Source organism: Lynx rufus, unplaced genomic scaffold, assembly GCF_022079265.1.
Source record: "Lynx rufus isolate CCGP_SWC_20201006 ecotype Redwood Valley unplaced genomic scaffold, mLynRuf1.p SCAF_3, whole genome shotgun sequence".
Classification (NCBI taxonomy): Eukaryota; Metazoa; Chordata; class Mammalia; order Carnivora; family Felidae; genus Lynx; species Lynx rufus.
The window spans coordinates 57555339-57582939 of record NW_025814845.1 but is presented as its reverse complement, the minus strand read 5'-3'; the positions used below and the strand labels follow the sequence as shown (position 1 = coordinate 57582939).

The 27601-nt window shown below is 40.3% G+C and overlaps 1 pseudogene; it reads left to right on the top strand.

The window, feature by feature from the left end:
• The window catches only part of LOC124521087 (NADH dehydrogenase [ubiquinone] flavoprotein 2, mitochondrial-like), a 42008-nt pseudogene continuing 14407 nt past the window's right edge, over positions 1-27601 (top strand).

Here is a 27601-nt window from a genome sequence, read left to right as displayed (position 1 = left end):
ATGTGCGTGACACTCCAAATGCTGCCTGGTTGCGACTTCATCCCTGTGATTTGTAGCAGCAGCGTGAAGCCCCGAGAACGCCACGCAGCTTGTCACCACCGCTCCACCAGGCACTGCGGCTGGAGTGTGAAAGAGCTGTAGGCAGCGCGTCAGCACACAAGTACAGCTGTGTCCCAATAAAACTTCAGTTACGGTAAACGCTGAAATGTAAACTTCATACGATTTTCTTATGTTATGAAATATTTTTGTTTTGATTCCCCCCCCCGTCCCCCCCCGCCCCCGCTATTCTGACGTCACAGGCAATACAAAAACAGATCTGGCCTCCTGGCCATAGTTGCCGACCTCTGCTGTAGCAAGGCTGTGCGTTGGATTCTGCTAGGTCTCTGGGATTCATTCCAACCTAAAACAACTTCAGATTATCAGCCTGGAGTGTCTTGAACTTGATAATGCATATTCATACTCCAAATCCATGTGAGGTTACGGCTAGGGTTCTGATTTATGAGGGAGACTATTTTCCTTATTATTATTTTTTCTCTTTTTTCACATGGAGCTGAGCAGAGTCTCTGATAGACAAGTTACCTTTTGTGTTTCTCTTTACCAACAGGTATATTTTCTTCTAGCCTATTTCTTTTTCTTTTCTTTTTCTTTTTTTTTTAATTTTTTTTTAATATTTATTTTTGAGACAGAGAGAGACAGAGCATGAACAGGGGAGGGGCAGAGAGAGAGGGAGACACAGAAACAGAAACAGGCTCCAGGCTCTGAGCCATCAGCCCAGAGCCCGACGCGGGGCTCGAACTCACGGACCATGAGATCATGACCTGAGCCGAAGTTGGCTGCTTAACCGACTGAGCTACCCAGGCGCCCCTCTTTTTATTTTTTTAACATTTATTTATGTTTTGAGAGAGAGAGAGACAGAACGTGAGCGGGGGAGGGGCAGAGAGAGAGGGAGACACAGAATCTGAAGCAGGCTCCAGGCTCTGAGCTGTCAGCCCAGAACCTGCTGCGGGGCCGAACTCACCTCGAGATCATGACCTGAGCTGAAGTCAGAGGCTTAACGCACTGAGCCACCCAGGCGCTCCTATTCTAGCCTATTTCTTTATTAAAATTGTAGTCATCCTTCAGGGGCCCTTGCAATATGTCAGAAATCTAATCTAATTACTCATGCAAGAAATCTAATCCCCAATTTATTCAAGTCAAGCTCTTATCTCTTGGTCCCCATTTGATCATCAAACCTAGGGCCTCTATGGCTTTAAGAACTGCAGACTGCTCTCGTTGCATACAGATCTATTGTCTTTTGGGGGAAGGGATCTTTGCTTTCTTTTGAGTCCAGGAATATATTTATGAAAAGTTTGCAGTATTTTATCCAGAGTTTTATAAATTGTTTGCCTCAGGAGGTGTTTTTTTCAGAATAACTAGACTTACACATTCATAGATATGAAAGTCTCTTGTATTTTCTTAGCCCCCACTCCCCTTTTCTAGTTTTAATTCCCTTTACTTTGTCTAACTCGATTTCTATTTTAAGCCTTATATCCCATTAAGCTGGTGGAAAACTCTAACCCTAGTCGTTGTGATTTACCCCCAGCTTTCTGGATTGTTCCAGGATCTTATGCAATGCTAACATTTAGAGTGGGCTGACAGCATCTGGTTGTTGGGTCATCTGTTTTGAAATCCAGTCATTCTCTTCAGCATAGCTGTTCAAATCCAGGGCTCTCTGTCGGGGTGGGGATGTAGGAGATTTTGCAAAGCTGCCTAGATTCTTATAAAGGTAGTCTTTTCATTACTGAAGACTTTTCACTCCTCTAGTGGCTTTGCCTAGGACATGCCCTCTGTATTTAGACCTTTGGACCTCTCTGTTCTCATTATGCAAATTACACTCTAAAGTCTTGGGAATTTCTTTTCTGTTTTAGGGAAATCATTTTTCTTTCATGATTCTGGCCTAGATACTTTGCGCTCTATCTAATCTTCTAGTTTTAGCGATTACTTCTTTGGAAAAAAAGCTTGGGAGATTACCAAACTATTTCTAATTTTTGCTCTGCTATAGTCTCTTTGTCTCCGTCCCCTCCTACCCAGCTGGCAACAAAAACTGGATTGATTATTTGAATTGGGGCAAAGGAAGAAAAAAAGTACAGCAATAATTTTATTTTATTTTAAATTTTTTTAATGTTTATTCATTCTTGAGAGAGAGATAGAGAGAGAGAATGAGAGCACATGTGTGAGCACACGGGCAGGGAGAGAGGGAGACACAGAATCCAAAGCAGGCTCCAAGGTCTTAGCAGAGCCTGAAGCAGGACTCAAATCCACGAACCGCGAGATCAGGACCTGAGCAGAAGTTGGACGCTTAACCGACTGAGCCACCTAGGCATCCCTACAGCAATAAATTTAAAAGTAGATTAATAGTTTAAAATATTTTCCTGACACATGTTTTAAAGGCGATAGTAGATGAAAGTAGTTCTGATAAAAGCTAATGACGCTTAGAAGAGAGCTGGGGCAGTCAGGATGGAGGGATAAATACAGACTTGACATATATTTTGGAGGCAGAAAGAAAAGGACTACTAACTGATAATGTGATGAGGCTGAAGACGAGGTTGGAATCGAGTGTGACCCCCAGATTTCTGTTGGACTATCACTTTGTGGATATTGACCAGTTTGGCCAATCTTGCATCCGTTTGTAAATTCACTTCAGCGCTCCTTACCTACCTAGAAATACATGGTTTTGGAGTTGAGTCAGTTGTAACATCTTACTGGTCCCCTCGTTTACTAAGGAGTTAAGTAAAACCTTTGCTATGCATTCATTTTATGAGTCATGACTTTTCCTTTTAAAATTGTTTTTAAAGAATCACAACTTATGATATTATAATGTTTTTAGTCTAAATTCGTTTTTAAAAATGTTTACTTATTTACTTTTGAGGGAGAGAGAGAAAGTGAGGGAGGGACAGAGAAAGAGAGAGAGAGAGAATGCCAAGAAGGCTCTGTGTTATCAGCCCCGACTTGGGGCTCTAACTCACAAACCATGAGATCGTGACCTGAGCCGAAATCAAGGGTCCGATGTCCAACCAACTGAGCCACCCAGATGCTCTGTCTATATTCTTGTTAGAATAATTATAATTATAGGGATGCCTGGATGGCTCAGTCCACTGGGCGTCAGACTTTGGTTCAGGTCATGATCTCAAGGTTCATGAGTTCCAGCCCCACGTCGGGCTCTGTGCTGACAGCTCGGAGCCTGGAGCCTGCTTCGGATTCTGTGTCTCCCTTACTTTCTGTCTCTCCCCTGCTTGCACCGTCTCTCTCTCTCTCTCTCAAAAATAAACATTAAAAAAGTTTTTTTTTTAAAAATAACTATAATTATCATTAGTGTAATGAATTAATATAATTAATAATCTATCAAGGGTGGCAAAAATCTTGACAGCTTTATTGTCCACTGTCTTCATTTCACAGATGAGGAAACTATAGAACAGAGAAGTGAAGTGATGTTACCAAAATTGTAATCGGTTTCAGAGAAAAACCCTCTCCAGCAACTTTTAGTTCAGTGCTTTTTTCATTGTACCCTTTAACTGAGCGTACTTTCTTCACCTTCTTGTTTTTGTGAATGTGGGCAATCCATGAAGCTTGAGACAGGTTGCTTCAGAATGATAAATTTAAGCTCTAACCACTTTCTGTGTGTCTTCAGAAAAACAGACAAATAACAAAACAAAACAAAACAAAACAAAACAAAACAAAAAACAAACGTGTATCTGGAAAACAGAAGGGAAATTTAACTCTGAGGCTGAGAGGGAAAAAAAAAGGTCATTCGATATATTTTCATGATATGTAACACTGTTACCACGGCTAACCCAACTGGCTTGGAAACTTATGTCCTTCCCTCTACCGTCTTTCCCTTTGGGTTCTATCACTGCGACTTTTTTGGTTGTTTTGAGCATAAAAATATTCTATTTATTAAAGCTAAAAATGCTGAACCTTTTATATTCAACTTACAATTTTATTCTGTTTGTTAATTCTGTAGACCTACGTAGACTATATGGCATTTTGAAAGTTTTTAGGTAATAGCCTCTTATGCAGAACAAGTTAAATATCTTAAGACATTAAATTCCATGGTGAATTTAATGTTTGGATTTCCCTTTTAGGTATTTCCGATGTCAGGCTCCATGAACAAAACCTCTCCGAATTCTTGGATAATTCTTTTAAGATTAACAAGCTAAGTTTGCAAATAGTGACTCTTTAGTTCCTTTAGATATTCAGATAATATGTAAACTGGAAAAGTTTCTATTTAAAATCACCAATTTATTATTTATTTATTTATTTATTTATTTATTTTTAAGTTTATTTATTTTGAGAGAGACAGAGTGGGGCAGGGACAGAGAGAGAAGAGGAGACAGAGAATCCCAAGTAGGCTCCATGCTGACAACTGAGGAGCTGGAGGTGGGGTTCATACTCAGGAACAGTGAGATCACGACCTGAGCCTAAATAAAGAGTCAGATGCTTGACCAACTGAGCCAGCCAGGTGCCCCTAAAATCACCAATTTAAATGACCAATTTGTGTATTTTGAAAGAGAATTACAAAATGACTATACTAATAGGCCAAATTCTCTAAAGCAGAAGTACACAAAATACAAAATATGTGGAGATTCCTAAACCACAAATATTATTATTATTATTGTTATTATTATTATTAGTTCATTATAAATATAATTCTATGACACATGTTTTTATACTTACCTTTAAATCTTCCTGGGATTAAAATATGTTTACCCACTACAGAAACATTTATCAAATCCTAAGGCATTTTAGGGATACCTTCTCACACATATGATGACTGAAGATATTAGCCAAGGTGATGACTGGATTCTTCTGTCGACACCAATTATTAGAAGGACTTCATAACGTAAAGTATTTAGGCTCCCAGTCCATGAAATCCACTTCTCTGCTCTGCTCATGAAAGCCTTCATTCCCATCCAGGTGGCTTGACTGAACCTAGTGTTTCCTTGACTGTTGACATAGTTGTAAATTCTTTAAACTTGACAGACCTTCTTTCAAATGCTTCTGTTTTGTGGAACCGTTCAACTCTTAAAGCTGTAAAAATGACATGCAATTGAATCTTGGAAATCTGGTGCCTTTGGGTGACTATTTGATCACAAATTTTAAAGTCTAAAGCAATAAATGAGTTTGTTTGAAGGATATAGGCCATCCAAAATTGAAGGAACATTTAAAGGTCAGGCCTCTGGAACCAGGAATCCTCCTGTGAACAGAAGGAACAAAAGGAATGGTTTTTGTCAAGGACAAAGGAGGTTCAAGAAGACTTTTCTTCATCCATTTTCAGTTAAGACTACACACACAGGATTAAAAATCTTAGGTGAATGAGTTCATTGGCCTGCTCTGTGTCAAATGCTGTCCCTTAGCCAGCGAGGTGCCAGAAGGAAAACATACCCTAGGACCTGAGAAAAAAATCTGAAACTTGAGAGGCTAATGAAGATGGCCCTACCAGCTTCTGGGGATAACGATTGTTTGGACAGCTCTGATTTCTTTCAAGCCAATGACAATAGTCCCTTTTGGGTAATTGTTGGAATGCCAGTGCTAGTGTAAAACTAATCTCAATATTTAACCAATTTCAATGTTATTACCATTCTAACGGAACTCATGCTAGAAAGCAAACTTGGAGCAGTATAACTTTTCCCCCCAAATTGACTCCCATATCACTTAATCCTTAAAGCAGTAGCAAGTAATCTTTCCGGAAGAAGAGTAAGGTCACATAAATAATAAGGTCAACCCAACTGCCTTTGGTCAAAGAGCATAATAAATTGACTCCTTGAGGCCGAGAGGGTGTCGCAAATCACCAGTGACCACATGAGTAACTGCTTCATCACCGCATCAGCAACCATTGGATGGGAGCATCTTGAGAATTCAGGAGAGCAGAAATGGTCCTCTTGGTAGCCACCGTCATAGAATCAGCATCACCTACTTTTGATGGTAAGCACTGCACATTTAACTTTTTTTAATAATTTTTTTAAAATTTATTTTTGAGAGAGATACAGAGAACAAGCAGAGGAGGGTCAGAGAGAGAGAGAGGGAGAGAGAGCATCCCAAGCAGGCTCCATGCTGTCAGCACAAAGCCCAATGTAGGGCTCGACTCACGAGTTATGAGATCATGACCTGAGCCAAAACCAAGAGTCAGATGCTTAACTGACTGAGCCACTCAGGCACCCCACAGTTAACTTTTTAAATCAACTTGACCTCACAAGAATATTGTCCTTTGGTATTTGCATTAAAATAGGAATCCATTTCCCTATAGTAAATCCAAGGAAAGACTATGATCCTCAACTAATTTGTTTTGACTATTACTTGCAATATTATTTTCTGTTTATTGCACTTGACATTGGGGATACACTTGCTATTATTTAAGTGACATTTTGTGCCTGTAAAACATCCAAGACATTAACTAGTAATTCTTGGCTTTAGATGTGGCAAGAGTTCACGAAAATCAATTAGAGATCCCTGTATTAGTTTTTCTCCTTGATGCTAAAAAAAAAAACATACTGAGCTATAGTTTAAAGCCCAGTGCCACCCAATTTTAAATTATTTACACTTTTATATGTTATTGCAAACTGTTTCTGGGTATACAGCCATGCTACATTAGGTTATACGACTGATAATTAAATAAGGGTAGGCTTGGTGATTAGAAGAGAACTTTGTCAGCCAAGGAAATGTTGAAAACACTTAGGTAGTTTTTTGCTGTATGTAAAATTTGACACCCCATTAAATAAAGCTATAACAATAACCCAATAAAGCTGAAACAGCTTCAAGGAGCATAAAGGGAGCTTTCAGGACTTTACTGTTAACAATGCAAAATGTCAGTATGAGAAAGGCCTTAATAGGGCCATGATTTCACATGCAAGATTGACTAGCAATGTGCGGATCAGAGAATTTGGGCTTCTGTGTTTTTGGTAGGGAGGGTTGTTTCGGCTTGAACTATCTGGGTTGGCCTGATTGTATGTTTGTGCTAGTTACATTTTAGACATCCACTAAGAATCTGGACTTTCTTTTTCACATGTCGTACTGTCACTGCAGGGAGAATGCTGAGACAAGGACTCCATTTCCCAGCACCTCTGCCTCCAGATACAGCAGATGATTAATCCCTGTGAATGGAGTGTGATCAGAAGTGATCTGTGTTCCTTCCAAGCTGAGACTTTTAAAACATAGACGAGGCAGCTCTTACGCTCCCTTTTCTCCCTTCCCAGGACAGAGGGAGCCTGGGTTCTGACTCGCCATGGAGGAGAACCCCTCTCCCCAGCTAGGAATACCTGCATTAAAGTGTTATGTGAGAAAGCCAAGAACTTCTATTGTATTAAGCTGTTATGATTTTGATGTTTTTTTTATCAAGGCTAGTGTTGCTTTGATTAAATATAGTATCTTTAGCAGGATACTTGTGCGACCGTCTCCTTTAATTGGTCCTATCCATCCGTTCATTCTACAAATACTTATTGTCTATTATGTGCTAGGCAGTATGCTGGGCATACGTAATGAAGACATAGGCTGGATATTCTGTTGTTTGTAGTGTAAGGGGTGGATTCCTTGGAATGGATTGGGGGAAGAAAGAGGAGAAGACAGGTCTTTAGGAAAAAGTCCGTTGTGGGAAGAGTGCAAGGAGAACTACAGCTGCTAGGAGAGCATGTATGCAGGGGAACCTCATCTAATTAGGGAGTCAGGAAGGCCTTTCCATCAAAGTGGCCTCGGAGCTTAAGTTAGAAATGTGGGTAGGAATGAACCTGACAAAGGCTGGCAAGTAAGGGATGGAGGCAGAGGTGGGAAGCCCAGAGAGCGTTCTAAGCAAAGACAGCACTGTGTGAGAGCCTTTCGAGTAAGGAAAAAGGCATGGCATTTAACAACCAAAAGGAGATAATGGCTAATCTATTATTTTATGTGTAGTGTTTTTAAATAGACAAATTACAGCACTAACATTTTCCAAGGTGTTTCACAGGATGACCCATTCTCGTCAAACATCGGTAACCTAATCAGAGTACTTGGTATGGCCTGATTAGCTGTGTCTTTCTTTTGTAAACTGTACTATTACTGTGTCAGACTAGGAACAAGGCAGCTAATTATGAGCAGCCTTTCAGCAGCTGTCTTTTATTGGTGTGGCAAAGATGCATCTCTGATTCTCCAGCAGCGTCTGTTTTAAATATTTTGTCTTGGGGCGCCTGGGTGGCTCAGTCAGTTGGGCATCTGACTTCGGCTCAGGTCACAATCTCGCGGTCCATGAGTTCAAGCCCCGCGTCGGGCTCTGGGCTGATGGCTCAGAGCCTGGAGCCTGCTTCCGATTCTGTGTCTCCCTCTCTCTCTGCCCCTCCCCCATTCATGCTCTGTCTCTCTCTGTCTCAAAAATAAATAAAACGTTAAAAAATTTTTTTAAATATTTTGTCTTGTTATTTTTTCATAGGCATGCACCTTTAAATCAGAACCCAAATTGGTGAGGCCATGTTGATTCCCCTTTATTATTTTTCCTCTGGCCTCCTCCTTTCCTACTCTTTCTCCTCCTCTTCCTTCCTTCCTTGCTCTCTTCAGTTATTATATTCCTCTGAGTAAAAATTATAGGCAAACACCAAAAGTACCGCGTTGTGTATCTGTAGGAACTCATGAAGAACAAAAAACAGTTAACAGTGATCCACGGAAGCCCCTGTCTCACCTAGTGGCTAGTATCCGGGAGCCTTGGATAATTGTGTACTAGAAATATTTATCATATCAAAAATACTTCTTGAAATGCCCCCCGCCACCACCTCCCCAGACATTGATTTCCTCCTGTAGAAAACAGGCACAGAATCCAAGGGGGAAGCAAATCAATTCGGCAAACATCGGCACTGACTCATACTATAGCTTTCAAACCTATAAAAGCGCAAAGCAGCTGAAAGATTTGTCTCTCAGAGGAGAGTCAAGATGAATTTTATTAGACCTGGATTAGGTTGAGTTAACCCGAGAGAAACCAGTTGAATACCTATCGGCCCAAGAGAATTACTCACTAGAGAGGTCTCCCCATTTCCCCCGGTCCTTTGTGGATCATAAACCCAACACTTATAACAGCTACCAGTGATCACATTCCCATGACGTTTGGGTTTCTGTTACATTTCTTTTCTCCAACAACACAGGTTGGTTACCTAGCACTGAACGGGTCTGGCTAGTTTCTCGCTGCAGCCCCGGTCAAGAACAGGCTGAGGGTCAGTGACAGGATGAGGACATCTGTTGCTGTAATTACTTTCAGACAATGAAATTATTTTAACATTGGATATGTTAAAAATGACCTGTTTGGTTGTTATTATTGCAGGCTTATAGATGAAGAAATTTAGAGCTCGGAGAGTTTAAATGGCTTTCCCCAGTCACACATCTAATGAGACGGAACTCAGAAATTTCCTAAGCCCCTCTCCTCCACGTAAGCACTGCTGCTTCCTAAAGCTGCCGTTCACCAAGGGCCCCATGTCACTGTCAAGTGCTTTAGACATCTGCAACCTGGTTGAATTCCTCCTCACCTGGCCTTGCAAGAACCGATATGAGCCGAGGCAGCTGGTCCTCTGCCAGCTTTGGAGTAACTTCCCTCTCCAGCAGGTCCCTTTGCTGCATTCCATGACCCAAACCAGCCTGGCTTTTTAACCGAATAACTTTTTTTTCAATTTGGATATTTTAGGTTTCTCCTGCTGAGATTTGGCAACTCAGCTTTTGCTTCAGCTTCTTGGCTCCCAAACCTCATGGTGTGACTGATCTGGTTTTGGTTCTGGATTCCCTACTTGTGGGTTGGGCAGCCCGAACTCACCCCATAACGTGGAGACAAGACCCCTGGTTCCGGCTTTCCAGCCCTGCAGTTCTTTTTTTTTTTTTTTTTTTAATTTTTAAAAATGTTTATTTTTGAGAGAGAGAGAGAAAGAGACAGAGAGAGACAGAGTGAGAGTGGGGGAGGGGCAGAAGGACAGGGAGACAACAGAATCCCAAGCAGGCTCCAGGCTCTGAGCTGTCAGCACAGAGCCCAATAAGGGGCTCAAACTCGCGAACAGTGAGATCATGACCTGAGCCAACGTCGGACACTTAACCGACTGAGCCACCCAGGCATCCCTCCAACCCTGCAGTTCTACTTGGTCCCTTCCCTGCAAGAGAGCAACAGCAGGTTGGCACAATAGAGGAGGAATGAGCTAGGAGTCAAGGTGCTTCATCTTTCCAGGGATCCACTTGTTATTTGTAAAAAGAGAATAATGGTAGTAATAATCATAGCCACTTTATAAGATCATTTGGAGGGTTAAAGAGGTGATAATTTTAAGTGGGTCCAGCACACAGCAGGCACTCAATAAATATTATTAGAATCACATAAAGAAGTTTACCTTTTCAAAGCGCTTGGAACATACTAAATTTTACACAAACGTGAGCTATTAATCAAACTTTGGGGGCCAAAAGAGACCTTTGAGGTTACCAAGTTCATTTCTGTTTTGTTATACTGGGAAATATTGTTTAAATATAGTGACACCTTGTACTTCCTTGTTTTATTTCGTAATTACAGTAAGAACATGCCTATCTTGTTGAAGAGCGTGCATATTATAGGAAAAAAATCTTACCAACTTGTAAACGTCTATTTACAATAAATGCACCAGGAATCAGCCACCTTATTAGGAACTATCCCTTTGCTCACATCTTTGAAGATCAAAATCACATGGAATTTCACACTGCCATGTTATTTTACTTTAAGCACAGCACGTCATATTGATAGTAAGTTCTCTTTTATTTAGGCTAGTGAGATTTGGAGAACTGCTCAATATTCGTAAAAATTCTAATGAATGGCTCAGAAAAGCAGATATTTTGGCAACGATGCAATCAAGATGGCAGCATAAATTGTTTCTGACTTCTGTCCCCGCAGTGGGCAGCGACCAGCCATTGACAAGACACCGCTGTGAAAATCTCAGAACATGGGTGAGGCTGGAGCACCCCCCTGGACCCTAGGGACCAGAGACAGTATTAGAAGGGTAAGAGGAATGCTGCACTCCGAGCACATCACCCTCCCCCAGGATGGCACATCTCCATGCTGAGAGGGCCTGTGGGGAACTATGGTTTCTCTGGTGGGAAAAAGAGAACCCAGGGTGGACATGCTGCTCCCCTAGCATTGTGGCTTGCTTCCCTGGAGGCCAATCAGGTGTGGCTTTATGGGGATCACGGGGAATCCGGCTTGACCACTAGAGATTAGATTGGCTACAGAGAAAGGGGACGGGGTTTACAGAAAAAAAGGCCACGTATGCTAAGTCCAGAGCTAACATCATAATCAGCGATGGAAGGTTGAAAGCTTTGCATCTAAGATCAGGAACAAGACAAGGGTACTCACTCTCACTGTTCTTTCTCTTTTTCTTTAAAAAATGGTTTTTTTAAAAATGTTTATTCATTTTTGAGACAGAGAGACAGAGCATGAACGGGGGAAGGTCAGAGAGAGAGGGAGACACAGAATCTGAAACAGGCTCCAGGCTCTGAGCTGTCAGCACAGAGCCCAACGCAGGGCTGGAACTCATGGACTGTGAGATCATGACCTGAGCTGAAGTTGGACGCCCAACCAACTGAGCCACCCAGGCTCCCCAATTCTTTTTCTTTTTCTTTGTTTTGCTAGAGAGATAGAGAGCCAGTGGAGGAGGGGCAGAGAGAAAGGGAGACAGAATCCCAAGCAGGATTTGTGCTGTCAGCCCAGACCCCAACCCAGGCTGGAATCAAAAAACTGTGAGATCGTGACCTGAGCTGAAATCAAGAGTCTGTCGCTTAACCGACTGAGCAACCCAGGTGCCTTCTCCCCCTCCCCGCTCCCACTCTCACGGTTCCTATTCAATATAGCATTGGAAGTTCTAGTCAGGGCAATAAGAAGAAGAAATAAAAGGAATCAGTCAGAAAGGAAGTGAAATTGTTTCTATTTTAAGGTGACATGAGGGGAACCTGGGTGGCTCAGTTGGTTAAGCCTCCGACTTCAGCTCAGGTCATGATCTTATGGTTCGTGAGTTCCAGCCCTGAATTGGGCTCTGTGCTGACAGTTCGGAGCGTGGAACCTGCTTTGGGTTCTGTGTCTCCCTCTCTCTTTGCCCTCCCCTGCTTGTGCTCTGTCTCTCTCTCAAAAATAAACCTTAAAACAAATTAAAAAAAAATAAAGATGACATGATTTTATATATGGAAAGTTCTAAAGACTGAACCAAAAACCTGTTAGGTATGATTAATTAATTCAGTAGTTGCATAATACAAAATGAACATAGAAAAATCAGTACCATTTCTATATATTTGTAGCAAATTACCTGAAAAAGACACAAAGAAAATCCCATTTACAACAGCATCATAAGCAATAAAATATTTAGTAATAAATTAAACCAAGGAGGTGAAAGATCTCTATACTAAAAACTATAAGACATTGGTAAAAGAACTTGGAAGAGGTACAAGTAAATGGAACAATATTCTGTGTTCATAGATTGGAAGAATTAATATTGTTACAATGTCTGTAATGCCTAAAGCCATTTATAGATTCAATGTAATCTCTATCAAGATTCCAATGACATTTTTTAATAGAAATTAAAAAAAACTATCCTAAAATTGGTTTGGAACCACAAAAGAGCCCCAAATCTAAAACAATATTGATAAAGGAGAACACAGTTGGAAGCATTACACTTCTTGATTTCAAACTATAGTATAAATCTATAGCAACCAAAACAGTATGGTATTGGCATAAAGACAGGCATATAGACCAATGGAACAGAACTGAGAGCCTAGTTTAGTACTAACCCACACATATGTGGCCAGCTAATATTTGACAAGGAAGCCAAGAATACTCAAAGAGAAAAGATAAGTCTTTTCTTTAAATGGTGTTGGGAAAAGCTCCTTGACAATGGTCTTGGCAATTTGTTTTAGATACGGCACTTAAAGCACAAGCAACAAGATAAAAAATAAATACGTGCAACTACATCAAACTAAAAAGCTCTGCACAATCTCAAAAATGATGAACATAACGAAAAGGCAACCCATGAAATGGGAGAAAATATTTGCAAAACATATATCTGATAAGGGGTTAGTATCCAAAATACATAAAGCACTCATACAACTCAATAGCAATAAGCCAAATAATCCAATGAATAAATGGGCAAATGACCTGAATAAACACTTTCCCAAAGCAGATATTCAAATGGCCAACAGGTACTGGAAAGGATGTTCAGCATCCGTCATCATCAGAGGATTGCAAATCAGAACCAGAATGGGATATTATCTCCCACCTGTTAGGATACTATCATCAAAATGTCAAGAGATAACAAATGCTGAGGGGCATGTGGAGAAATGGGACCTTTGTGTACCGTTAGTGGGAATGTAAATTGTGGAGTTACTATGGAAAACAACACGGGGGGTTCCTCAAAAAATTAAAAATAAGACTACCATATGATCCAGCAATTTCACTCCTGGGTATATATAGAAAGAAAATGAAACTCCTACATCAGAGATATTGGGACCCTCAAATGTATTGCAGCATTATTTACAACAATCAAGATGTGAAAACCATCTATGTGTCCACTGACAAGGAATCAATAAAGAAAATGTGATACATATATCACATGGATGGACTTTGAGGGTATTATGCTAGGTGAGATAAGTAAGACAGAGAAAGGTAAATACTATATGATCCTAGTTATATGTGATATCTAAAAAGCTTGAGGAGTGCGTGGGTGACTCAGTTGGTTAAGTTTCCAGCTATTGATTTTGGTTCGGGTCATGATCTCATGATTCCTGGGAGTGAGCCTTGTGTCCGCTCTGTGCTGATAGCACGGAGCCCGCTTGGGATTCTCTCTCCCTCTCTCTCTGTCCCTCCCCTGCTGTCTCTCTCTCTCTCTCTCTCTCTCTCTCAAACATTTAAGAAAACATTAAAAAAAAACTTGAACTCATAGAAATAGAGAACAGATTGGTGGTTTCTAGACAAGGGGAGGTAAAGGGTGGGAGAGATGGATGAAGGGGGTCAGAGGGTATAAGGTAAATAGATTCTGGGGATGTGATATGCAGCATGGTGGCTATAGTTAACAATACTGTAGAGTATATTTGAAAGTTGCTAAGAGAGGAGATCTTAAAAATTCTCAGGATAAGAAAAACAATTATAACTATGAAAGATGATGGATGTTAACTAATTGCAGTAATCATTTGGCAATACATATGTATATCAAGTCATTGTGTTATACACTTTTAACTTATATAATGTTACATGTCAGTTACATTCCAATAAAACTTGAAAACGTATAAAACAAGAAAAGTAGGTTTTTAAACTTTCAGATATACACAATAATTTACTTAGCAAAATACTTCTTTGTGGGTAAATAGCTTCAGTATTTTCCTTATCTGAATTATCAAGTATTCTGAATTTAAGAAACCAGTTAATGAAGTTTTATTATATATTTTCAAATTTCTTTTTGCTGTGACTTCCCCCAGGCAAGCATAACAAGAGATTTAAAAATCAAGACTTAGATTTAATGAATATCATGTTGGATGAACATAATTACTTATAGCCTTAAGGGCCGACCAATCTGGTTTTTATTGCAGTAACTAGAAAAGAACATCTCAAAGATGAAGATCGTCCTTAAAAAACTTCATCTTATCTTGCTCTAACAAATGCTCTTTACAAAATGCCTTCTCTGCTTAAATGTTATGTCTGTGTGCTATAGACAGAATGTCTGTGTCCCTCCAAAATTCATATGTTAAATCCTTATGCCCAGTGTAATGGTTTTAAAAGGTAAGGCCTATGAGAAGTGATTAGGTCATGGGATGAAGCCTTGATGATAGGGATTAATAGCCTTATAAAAGAGACCTTAAGGCTCTCTCCTTCCTTTTGCTGTATGAGAACACAGAGAGAAGACGGCCATCTATTAACCAGGAAGCAGCCCTCACCAGAAGTCAAATCTGCTGACATTTTGATCCAGGACTTCCCAGACTCCAGAACTGTGAGAAAGAAATTTCTGTTGTTTATAAGCCATCACCTATGTTATTCTGTTATAGCAGCTTGAACAGACAAAGACACTGTGTTACAATAAAATACTTTTTATGAAGGGGTAAAAAAATAGATCTTTAGGCTTTGAGAAGCTATACAGATGGACAGCGACCAGACCATATATGACAACAGAACTTTGACCCACAACCTTGGCATCAACCAGTCCAGAATGGTCAGGATTTGGTCAATTACTGACAATTTCTGTATTTTTTTGCCTTGCTTCCACCCCAGGACCAACTAAGAAAAGCCAATATGCTCCCCAAACCAATTACGTATGATGCCTTCCTTCTGGTGAGCCTCTTTCCAGTTTCCCCATATGGGCACCTTCCCAACATATCATACATGAAGCCACGCCTTTTTATTTTCACTATAAAACTTTCACATTCCCTTGCCTGTTTTTAAGTCTTTCCCAAACACAAGTGATGGTGTTGACTCATTTGCTATATGGCAAACTTTGAATAAATAGCCTATGTTGCTCCCATTGGATGGGCTTTGCTTATTTGTGTTTTCTTTGTGGTCCTATCAAGATACAGTGTACGTTGCTCAATGCTGTGGATCCCCACCTTCAACCTGTCACAGTACCTGCAGAGTCCCCTCATGTCTTGCTGCTCATGGTTTGTCAAGTCCACGACAGGATGTTAAGTCAGGACCAGGTCTGAGCTCTGCTTTCTTTGCCTCGGTTATTTATTTACAGATCGGTACACGGGTTTTGTTATTGGTTTCCATTTGTTTGGCATCCTTGGGAGAATCAAGTCCTTTCTTTTCATCCTGTTTTGTTCCCTCTGTGATCTGTTTTGCGTTGTGCTATCTAATAGTGTTATTTGTCATAGATGGAGAACAGAAGTGTGGAACAAAGGCACAGGAATTCCAGCTAGCCTCGTGACTGGGTAAAATTTGAAGTTGTCACTGGCCTGGTGTCCATTTAGATAGATTTTGGCATCAGACACCAATGAAACTTGCTAAGTTTCTCTTTTTGTCTTGACTTTTAGCCAGACAACTTGGCTTTGATTCAGAGAGAGCCCTGTCTAATTTTCTATCTGCTAGTAGTGCGTGGGGGAAACACAAATTTTGGGGTCTGCATTCAAAGGTAGACAACCACAGTAGGTTAGAGACCGAAGACACAAAGAGCATAAGTGTTGTTTGTTTGTTTGTTTGTTTGTTTTGTATACTGTTGGCAGCTCTCTTTGGACCCTCTAAGTCTAAATCCTCTGCTCTTCCAGGGAAAATTCCTGCATCTTATATGCACTCTCCTTATCTTCATTATTCAGGCTACTGTATTTCTAAATAGCATAACTTCACCAAGGATGATTTGAGCCTTCAATGACCCCTCTGGGGAGCATTTGTCATAGACAAAATTGTTCATTGAGAGGCACCTCAGGAAGGAAAGGAAATAAGATTTCTCAAGGCTGATGGGCAGTATTCTTCATTTTAATGCAGAAGCTTCCAAATCAAATGATCTCTGAAACAAAATAAAGCCTTTATTTAATAAATTGTCCCAGAGGTAATTCATGGAAGTGTAACCCTAAAATCCACAAATTAGACAGAGCCTTGAACTCTCTAAGACTCAATTTACATTCCCTCCCCCATGTTCACGTACAAGTCACAGAGGCAATCTCTAAAATCCTTACTGAAGACTGATAAAGGTTCATTCCTCCTTTCCCTCAACAGAGACTTCAGAGCACAACACTAGATTCTGATGTTGTAGATAAAAATATGTAGTGATGCAGAGCAACATTGTAACTAAAACAAAGCAAGTTATAGGGATTCATATTTCAACAAAATACATCAAAAGTAGTATTTGTAGATGTTGAATATTTCATGAATAAATTCCGAACTCCATTATCAGAAATGGTAATTGTTCTGACATTGTATTTAAATTTAATTACCATTTCATTTTCCGTTATTGTAGTAAGAAAACTTGAGATCTACCCTCTTAACAAGTCTTTTAAGTGCATAGTATGGTATTTTTATGTATTTCTAATCAAATTCTAATTCTTTTTTTTTTTAAATCAAATTCTAATTAGAAATTGTTTTTCCAAAAGATTCTTTGGCCAAAGCTAGTGAGCCATTTGACAAACTTAAGGAACAACCAATTAAACCCAATTTTCTAATTTTTAAAAATGTTTATTTATTTATTTTGAGAGAGAGAGAGAGAGAGAGAGTGCCAGGGAGGGGCAGAGAGAGAGAGGGAGAGAGAATCCCAAGCAGGCTCCGTGCCATCAGCACAGAGCTTGATGCAGGGCTTGATGTCACCAACTGTGAGATTATGACCTGAACTAAAATCAAGAGTCGAACACGTAACTGGCTGAGACACCCATGTGCCCCTAAACTCATTTTTCTAATGAACCCTCCCCCTTCTCCACCTGTTGCCTCCCTATATAGGGCATGCCCTACCTGAGAAGAAAAAATGTTCTTTCCTGATAAAGACCTGCAAACTTATCCTAGATCCCTCACAAAATGACACTTGGGAGGATTTCTAGGTTTTTTTTTTTTTTTTAATTTTTTTTTTTCAACGTTTATTTTTTTGGGGACAGAGAGAGACAGAGCATGAACGGGGGAGGGGCAGAGAGAGAGGGAGACACAGAATCGGGAACAGGCTCCAGGCTCTGAGCCATCAGCCCAGAGCCTGACGCGGGGCTCGAACTCACGGACCGTGAGATCTTGACCTGGCTGAAGTCGGACGCTTAACCGACTGCGCCACCCAGGCGCCCCAGGATTTCTAGGTTTAATTGGATATTGCAGACAGTGGACACCAACTTTTCTGCATTATTACACCTCTTTATGGATTCACAGAGTCTTCAGTAAGAGACTCTTCCTTCAGGGAGACCACACCTGAGCAGGTCTTCTGGAACCTAAAGAAGGCTCTTCAACAACCTCCTTTCTTTGGAATCTCTATTAGTTTCCTGGGGTTACCGTAGCAAAGTAGCACAAATGGGGCTGCTTAGAATAACATAAATTTATTTTCTCGCTTCTAAAGGCTAGAAATCTGGGGCACTTGGGTGGTTCAGTGGGTTAAGCGTCTGACTCTTGATATTGGTTCAAGTTGTGATCTCACAGTCCTGAGATCAAGCTGAGCGTGGAGCCTGCTTAGGATTCTCTCTCTATCCCTCCCTCCCTCTCTCTCTCTCTTTCTCTCCTCCCCCCTTGGCCCCTCTCCCACTGGCTCTCCCTCTCTCTCTTTCTCACTCAAAATAAATAAATAAGCATAAAAAAAGGCTAGAAATCCGAAATCAAGGTGTTGTCAGGATCAAGTTCCCACTGAAACCTGTAGGAGAAAGTACTTCTTTTCATGTTCCTAGATTCTTGTGTTTGCCCTCAATCCATGACATTCCTTGGCTTGTTGATGAATCACTCCAATCTTTGCCTCTCTCATCACATGGTGGTCCTCTCATCAGTCATATTGTATTAAGGACCGTATCTACTCCACTGTGACTTCATATTAACTAATACATCTCCAACAATCCTGTGTTAAATTAAGGTCACATTCTAAGAAGATTAAGAATTCAGCACATCTTTGGGGGGGATGGTGAGGGGGACAGTTTAACCCATAACAGCATTCCCAAATCCAGACGGTCTTTTTGTCTATTTGTGCGTGGACAATAGGGACAAGCATTTGTAGTTTTTAATTCAGCTTCCTGGGAACCATCACTTATTACAGCCTCAATATTGACCCAGTTGCAAGGACCCTTTTGTCTTAAGGTAGTAGGTACCACTGCAAGATTTGTTGAAACTTCTGCTGACATAGTCCTAGGTTCCCTATTTGACTCCTCACACAGTATAGACATTACTACTACTGCCTGAAAATACATAATACTTTTTAACCAGCCTATTAACCGCTTATGAGGTTTCATAACTTTCACCCCTGCACATTACTATTGACTGCTGTAGCATCCTGAATCCTGCCTCTACTGGAAGAAGGGGAATCTCACGATTACTGGAAGAAGGGGAATCTCACGATTGCTTGACAACTTTTCTCTGCCTCATTCAGATTTATTAGAGATTCTCATTGAGAACCCTAACCTAATACATTATTTGTCGATGGATCTTACCTTAAAACTGAAACTGGAGGTTAACAAATAGGATATGCTATTATTAATTTAAACTTTTCTTTAGAACATAGTCCTCTGTCTGAGGTAAAATTAGATCAGATGACAGAACTTTCTGCAATTCCCAGAGCTTGTTAAGCTATCCAAAGACCAGAGAGTAAACATATATACAAATGACAGATAATATTTTGGAATAGGACATGCCTTTGGGAATCTTTGGAAACAAAGGGAATTTCTTCTGCTGGAACCTTAATCAAAACTGAATAGCAATTAAGGAACTTTGAATGTACCCCTGCCTCCTGGAAAGGTGGCTATTATAAAAGTTGAGGCCCATGTTAAAAGGCATAATAGAGGAGGGAAAAGAAATGATCTAACAGATTATTATGCCAAACCAGCAGTCTTAACTAAACTTGTGATTTTAACTAAACACCCTAAGGATTAATATTTGGAGGAATTTAAAAAGACCATTATAGGGGCGCCTGGGTGGCGCAGTCGGTTAAGTGTCCGACTTCAGCCAGGTCACGATCTCGCGGTCCGGGAGTTCGAGCCCCGCGTCGGGCTCTGGGCTGATGGCTCGGAGCCTGGAGCCTGTTTCCGGTTCTGTGTCTCCCTCTCTCTCTGCCCCTCCGCCATTCGTGCTCTGTCTCTCTCTGTCCCAAAAATAAATAAAAGTTGAAAAAAAAATTAAAAAAAAAAAAGACCATTATAAAATATCTACATTTAGCTCCTGATTTGAGAAAGAATAGAAAATTCTCCCTTTCACTCCGATCATCTCTGGCACTGTTAAGTTAGCTACTTGGTAACATCAGATGATTTCAAATGGATGTTATTTAAATTGCTTCATAAAACTACTTACCATGATGCAGACACATTGGCCATGTGTTATTAATTAATAATAAAATCTTGGGAAAACTGTAAAGATGGGGCATGGCCAGGAATTGACACTTAAGGACCCTTTTGGAACACCTTCAGATGGATTTTAGCCAGCTTCCTTTCTCCTTAGGATTTGAATGTGCTGTAGTTTTTACAAATCTGTTCTCAGGATGGATTGAAGCATTTCCTTGCCAAACAGTTACAGACAGCCCTTATCATTGCTGAAAAGCTGCTGGATTTTGTGTTTTAACCTGAGGTATACCAATTTTTATATCAAGGGACCAAGGGATACACTCCATGGGAATTATTATAAAATAACTCAGTAAGGCGTTACCTCTTACTCAGGAATTACAGTGCCTTTACCACCCACAATCTTCCAGAAATGTTGAAAGAACCAATGTTATTTGCAAATTAAAATTAAGAGCTTTCAGAAACCTTTGAGCCCCCCATGGCCAAAAGTGCTCTCTGCAGCCATTATGGCCATATGGTCCACTTCCTTGGGAACACATTGGTAATCCTTCTATGAATCAGTTACTGATTCAGTATGGGAAAGCCCATACATTTATGAATTTCACCTCTGCTACTAGACTTCCTCCTGCTGTAAACACACATGGCAAAATATTACAAAGGACTCAAATACTATACTCAGTCTCATCACCAACAGGTTAAGGCTACCTTCCTATGGCTTCTTCCCAAAGATCCCCTTCATGATTTTCAACCAGAACTTGTCTATTGGAAGAGACATCAGAGAAAAACTGTTCTCTAACCTCATCAGACAGAACCTTATCAGGTCTTATTAACAACAAATGTAGCAGTGAAACAGATGCAAGTCAATCCTTGGGCTCCACATTTAACAACTAAAGAAGCAACCGGAATTCCACATAATTAAAAGATTTCTCCGACAAGAAACCTCAATCTGAAGATTTTCAGAGATCATCTAGAAACAGGTGATCTTCAGAAGTGGACTGCTGACCCAAGGCCTTTGGAAGAAGCTGATGAGTTCAGAGAGTGGACAGATTCACTCAAGATGTTGGACCAGAGCACCTGGATAATTCTTGTTTTGCTTTCCATTGCTTCTTTATAATCATCCTCATTTTCTATAGATCTGTAAGATCTAAAAGGCATAATAGAGATCTATAGATCCCTGGTTGTCACCCACCCATAATGGTCCCTTTTCTCTTTTTCTTTATGATAATTGTTAAATCAAAACAGAGCCATTCTAATGCCATTACTGACGAACGGATAAAGAAATTGTGGTTTATATACACAATGGAATACTACATGGCAATGAGAAAGAATGAAATATGGCCTTTTGTAGCAACGTGGATGGAACTGGAGAGTGTTATGCTAAGTGAAATAAGCCATACAGAGAAAGACAGACACCATATGTTTTCACTCTTATGTGGATCCTGAGAAACTTAACAGAAGTCCATGGGGGAGGGGAAGAAAAAAAAAAGAGGTTAGAGAGGGAGAGAGCCAAAGCATAAGAGACTCTTAAAAACTGAGAACAAACTGAGGGTTGATGGGGGGTGGAAGGGAGGGGAGGGCGGGTGATGGGTATTGAGAAGGGCACCTTTTGGGATGAGCACTGGGTGTTGTATCAATACCAATTTGACAATAAATTTCATATTAAAAAAAACTGAGAACAAACTGAGGGTTGATGGGGGGTGGGAAGGAGTGGAGGGTGGGTGATGGGTATTGAGGAGGGCACCTTTTGCGATGAGCGCTGGGTGTTGTATGGAAACCAATTTGACAATAAATTTCATATTTAAAGAAAAGTAGTCAGTTCTTTCCATCTTATTGACTGCTGGACATTCCATCGATCATTCTGTCACCATGACAACTGATAAATTCTGGTTTCATCAAATGGGATCATAGGGAATTATAACCAATAACATTTCTACTTCACCTTAAATATGGGCAAATGACCTTAAACAAATCTACCTGTGACCTTGCCATGTCCCTCTCTTCTAGGAAAAAAAAAAGTATTACAATCTACTGATAAAAACTAAGGTTATTCTAAATTTGAACTCAAACAACATTCATAGGGTTGTGTACTGAATACTTGCCATGGCAGGAAAATAATTGAGATCCAAACATGTAACACAACTAATGTAAGGTCTTGGTTCCAACCTTCTGTCATGAACCATTTCTTTTTTTCCCCCACGTCTCCATGTGCCCCTACTGGATACTGTTTCCTTTTTGTCCAGGATGCCTGGTCCTGTTTGCCTCAGTTGGCATCTTATGCACTTTAGGAATAATACTCTGAGACTTGACTGTACAGAGAGGCCCTGATTCAATAAATCCTCAAGGCTAGAAATTCTGATTCAGATACAAGCTCCAAAACAATGCCACCCTTAACTATTCAGGTATTCTACCTGGGAGAATTACTGACACATAGTTTGTGCAAACAATCAGATCAGTGTTCCCACCTGTGGCAATCATAAAAATGGAAAAGACTGTGAGAAACTTATCATTAACTTTGGCAGAAGTGATTAACGATACCATCTCTGCTTTCAGTGGAATACAGAGCAGTCTCAACTCAACCTGCTCATACAGAGCAGGCCCAAGTACTGATGGACAGCCACAGTGCTCTAGATTTCTTGTGGGCTAGTCATGGTGGCATCTGTGCCGTTGTTAATTCTTGCTCTACTTGTATCAATGATTGGACATGGCAGAATAGGTTATACATCACCATAATAAAAAAGCTACTTGTCTCTCTGAGGTTGGTCCTCATGAAATTGGTTCTTGGCGTGAGTTGGGCAATTGGAATTCTCGGTTTCATGCATTTCATAGGAACTATTAATTGTTCTTGTTTTTGTCATGATGGTCATTATGTTGCTCAATTGCATTCTGCCCAGAACAGCCAATCCCTCATCAGATGACTGCACTGACAATAGAACAGAAGGGTCAAGACTTCTGGTCTTGCCATGCAGTTGAATATGAAGGTGACTTAACAATCCCTGAGCATTGAAGGTTGGGTCTCTAGGCTTCCATGAATTGGTTAACCTTTCACAGGTGAGATACTGACCGAAAAGGGAGATGAGAGACTGACTATACAGACAGAGAGTGGCCAGACCAGACCATATGTGACAGTAGAACTCTGATCCACAATCTGCAGCAAATAGCCTGGGAAGCCAAACCACAACCTCTGTAACAACCATTCCAGGGAGCGAAAACACAGCTGCTCCAGCAAGTGTTCCTTAGTGGGCTGGGCATGCTCAGTGGCTGCTTGCGTCCCTATTTTTTTGCTTCTCCTTCCAACTCAGGACCAATCAGAGACGGCCACACATGCTCCCCGCCAAACTTACGTTTGATGCCTGGCTTTTAGTTTTCCCCTTTCCGGCTTCCCAGTGCCAACAGCTTCCAATCAGATCATACCTGAAGGCTTCCCTTTTGTTTTTTACTATCAAGTTTTTTCACTTCCCTGTTCACTTTTGAGTTTCTGCAAGTGATGGCTGACTTCCTTAGTACAGTAAACTCTGAATAAATGACCTCGTGTGTTCAGATTTCAGCAAGTCTTCACTTATTTTTACGGTTTTCAATCCACGGCAGCTTTGTTTTAGGATATCTATTACAATGGGCATAAAGGTAGTAAGATTATAAAGTCGGTCTCAGACACGCAGGGCAACTGTGAGGGCAGGAGGGAAGGTTCTTTTGTGACAATGAAGGAAAAGTGGTTTCTGAAAAATTTCCCGGAAATCTTCTGGAAAACATGAAGGGGAAGAAAATAAGTGATTTGTTTGGCTTTGTAAAGTGACTTGATGGGCTGGATGGAGTCCTTATTTTTTATAGCAAGAAAAGAAAAGGAAAAAAATGTTCATTGCTTTGTATTTGAGAAGAAGCTCTTTACCCAGGTTCTAAAAGCACTTTGCAAAAATAGTCTGGTGCTAAGTATTATAAATCCTTTTTCAAAAATGAGAAGTGCGAGCATTGTTGATTTTTCCGGGAGAGTAGAATAGAGATTTTGTACTTTTCGATTAAATGTCGTAATAATTATGCCAGTAACATATTATTCCATAAACTAGTCTGTATGGCAGGGTTTTATATATTATGTATGCTGTGTAAACCCCTAACAATTAAAAAAATAAACAGTTTTTGACTTTTAAATTAGTCTGTTTCTCCTTACTATGTTCAGTGAGCTGGCACCAAAATTACATATTTAAACAGAGTGATTTTATGGCTTGAAGTAATCCTCACACTTCATATCTACTCTGTCGACAGCACTTTCTATCATCTTGACTTTACTCTCTTTGCCTTGAGTCTATAAATAAGGAAAAAAAACCCATTGCTTTAATTTTCATTTTTTTCTGCTTTAGTCTGAAGGAGTGCTTTAATATTATAAATGTGGCTTATAAACCTAAGTCTCTGAAGCAAGGTTTATTGCCTTAGATTCCATCAAAATGGTATGGAAAAAATGATTTAGGTGTATAAAATGCAAGTTCCTATCTATTATTTTAAAATTACAATTTACTACTAAAACAGTGATTCTTCATTTTCTTTTCTTTCTTTTTTTTATGTTTATTTATTTTTGAGACAGAGAAAGACAGAGCATGAACAGGGGAGGGTCAGAGAGAGGGAGACACAGAATCTGAAGCAGGCTCCAGGCTCCGAACTATCAGCACAGAGCCCAACACGGGGCTCGAACTCACGGACTGTGAGATCATGACCTGAACCGAAGTCAGACGCTCAACCGACTGAACCACCCAGGCGTCCCAGTGACTCTTCATTTTCTAGAGGGACTCCAGTGTTATCTGAAAATGTCCAAAAGGTGTTAAGCACAACAGAAAGGATATAACAAGGTTGGGGTTGTTGTTGTTGTTGTTGTTGTTGTTGTTGTTTAGCAGAGAGATGGGTAGTGAAATAAAATACCAACAAAGCTTTGTAATTCCAACAGGGTTGGCAGAGAATCTCCTGAATTTTGAAAGTGATCTTTCCTTTACAGTATTGGTTTCCTCACTACCAATGTTAGAGTAGGAAACTGGGCTTTGGACACTACTACTGACTTGCTGAATATTATATACCAGTTCAATCTGATTTTTTTTTTTTTTTGGCCTCTGGTTTCCTGTTTGTTATATATGTTGCTGCTATCTGCCTTGCAGAGATGATGTCAGAATTAATTACCTAAGTAACACTGTACTGTTGAGGCTAAGCTTATCAACTTGGTCATTATTTTTTTTTTCATATAATCTGTGCATACTCCTATATTCTTTCATAAGGATTTCTTTTCCCTTTATATTTTACCTGCTCTCGATAATTGCAGTGTTACCCTCCCAGCTTTATTATTCATACTTTTCAGGAGTGGAACATTACATGTAAATATATGAGACCCTTTTCTGTTATAGGCCTTTGAATATGAAATGTAAGACATGATCTCCCGCTTTTTGATACTTTCTCACACCAGCAAGAAACTACTTAACCTTCTAGCCCTAATAAAATTGAACTGTTTTTTTATCCATGTATTTTTATCTATTTATTTAACAAATGCTTATTGACCACTTCCTATATGTCATACATATGTCAGTGCATGACATATAGTAAGTGGGACGTATATATAATCATACATACATCCGAGATGGCAGCTGGAATACCCTTTCCTCAGACTTTTTTTTTTTTTTTTTAAATATTTTTTTTTCAACGTTTATTTATTTTTGGGACAGAGAGAGACAGAGCATGAACGGGGGAGGGGCAGAAAGAGAGGGAGACACAGAATCGGAAACAGGCTCCAGGCTCTGAGCCATCGGCCCAGAGCCCGACGCGGGGCTCGAACTCACGGACCGCGAGATCGTGACCTGGCTGAAGTCGGACGCTCAACCGACTACGCCACCCAGGCGCCCCCCCTTTCCTCAGACTTTTAAAAAAAATTGTCCAAACACTTATCGTACATCAGAGGAAAGGCCCATTACTCTTAAGATTTCATTGCTGTTTTTTTTAGATTCCATAGGCTCATATTCTCATGTTGTCTTCACTACAATTTCTGGATGACTTCAAGGACTTAATTTTCCTTGTGTCTCTCAGCTTCCATGGCTGTTCTGTTTTCTATGCCTTCAACAGATCCAGATGTGGAGTTCAGCCCCCTTTCCTTGACTTCTTGCAAAACACAGGCATTCATGCGTTGGTATACTTTATTAAAGATTTGGGGTCATATAGTGACAAAGAACCACATACGAAGTAATTAAATGTCAATGTTACCCTACCCTCTTTTAGAATCTCTTACGCCACCTTCATTACTGGTGGCTGGCTGATTTGGCTCCATTGGTCCCTACGTGTTTTGGTCCTTTGCTCTCTCAATAGTCTCCTCGCATTTCTCCATTGATCTCCTTCCAATCCCCCCAATTCTTACCCAGTTTAAATACAAACGATTTTGTTCTCTTAGTTTCACTGGACCACTCCAGGTCATACTCTCGCGGTCAAGGCCACGGTGGACTGAGAATCTATTTTGTTAAATAGAAGACTCTGTAGAGAATTTTTGCCACTCCCTCAGGACAGAGGTGTCTGCGATTGATTTTGGTTTTAAAAAGCAGTGTGGTTTTCGGTTCCTTTGCATGTGTGGACAATATACTGTAATGTGATGGGGTTTGCTATAGAGGTCTGGACAGAGCATGGTAAAATTGTTCAGGAGAGATAACTGGGAAATGCAGAAAAGCTTCACAGATATGGGATCAGAACTGGTTTTAAAGCCTGAGAATGAATTTACCAATCTGAAAATTGGTGGAGAGGACAAGAGAATCATTCATCCTAGGTTACTCTATAAATATTTGTATAATTAGGGGAATCTATTACCTATAATTAGTAAGTGTGAGAAGTTATTTTTTCACCCCTCACATTTGAAAATGTGTTGTTACCCTTTCTCAGCTCACCCCGCTATCATGTGACTTTTTCAAACCTTACTCTCATTGACTCTGATATTTCTTATTTCAACCTCTGCTCTTTTTTCTTCTTCTACTAGTCTTTGGACTCTTTTCTGTCTTGGCCCGCCTTCCTACCCTGTGCTCTGCTATTTCAGCTATGTTCTCTTCAACAGGCTTGACTCTGTCACCATCTTCACCAGTTACATGACACAACTTGTCCGTTCTTAATTCTGAGTAATCCCACGTTTTTCCTTTTACTCCTGGTCCTCTCTTGCTGTCTCCAGAGAAAATTATAAAAAGAGGGCTGAAACCAAACAATTTCCTGTTCCTATGTTAACAGTAACTGGGTATAATTTCCTGTCCCTATGGTCAATAATTCTGAGAATAAGCACAGAATGCCCTAGCTCCTTGTTCTGGGAAATATTTGCTCCTGAGAAAGAAGACTGACAGATTGACCATAAAGAGTTGCTTCAAGATGCTTGCCTCGCTGAGCACATCATTCCCAAGCTATTATGTCATAGCTCTGTATAATCCCAACCTGCCTAAAAATCACCCAGCCAGGTTCTAAATCCTATAGATATTCCCCACTGCCTCTTCTCCACTGTCCAGCAATGCTTTCATTCATCTATTCTTCTCTTTTAAGCTTTCTCCCCCTAGATGTCAATAGCAGTCCTATATCCCTCAATCTCAGCAAGTGACCTAATTCCATCTTCTCTGTCCTTACGAAGATAGGAAATGAACCATGAGAACAGTTTCAGTGTGGTTTTCTTTCTTAGAACTCTCTTCTCCATTGGTTTCTATGGCTCCTGTGGGCTTCACCTCACTGCTACTCT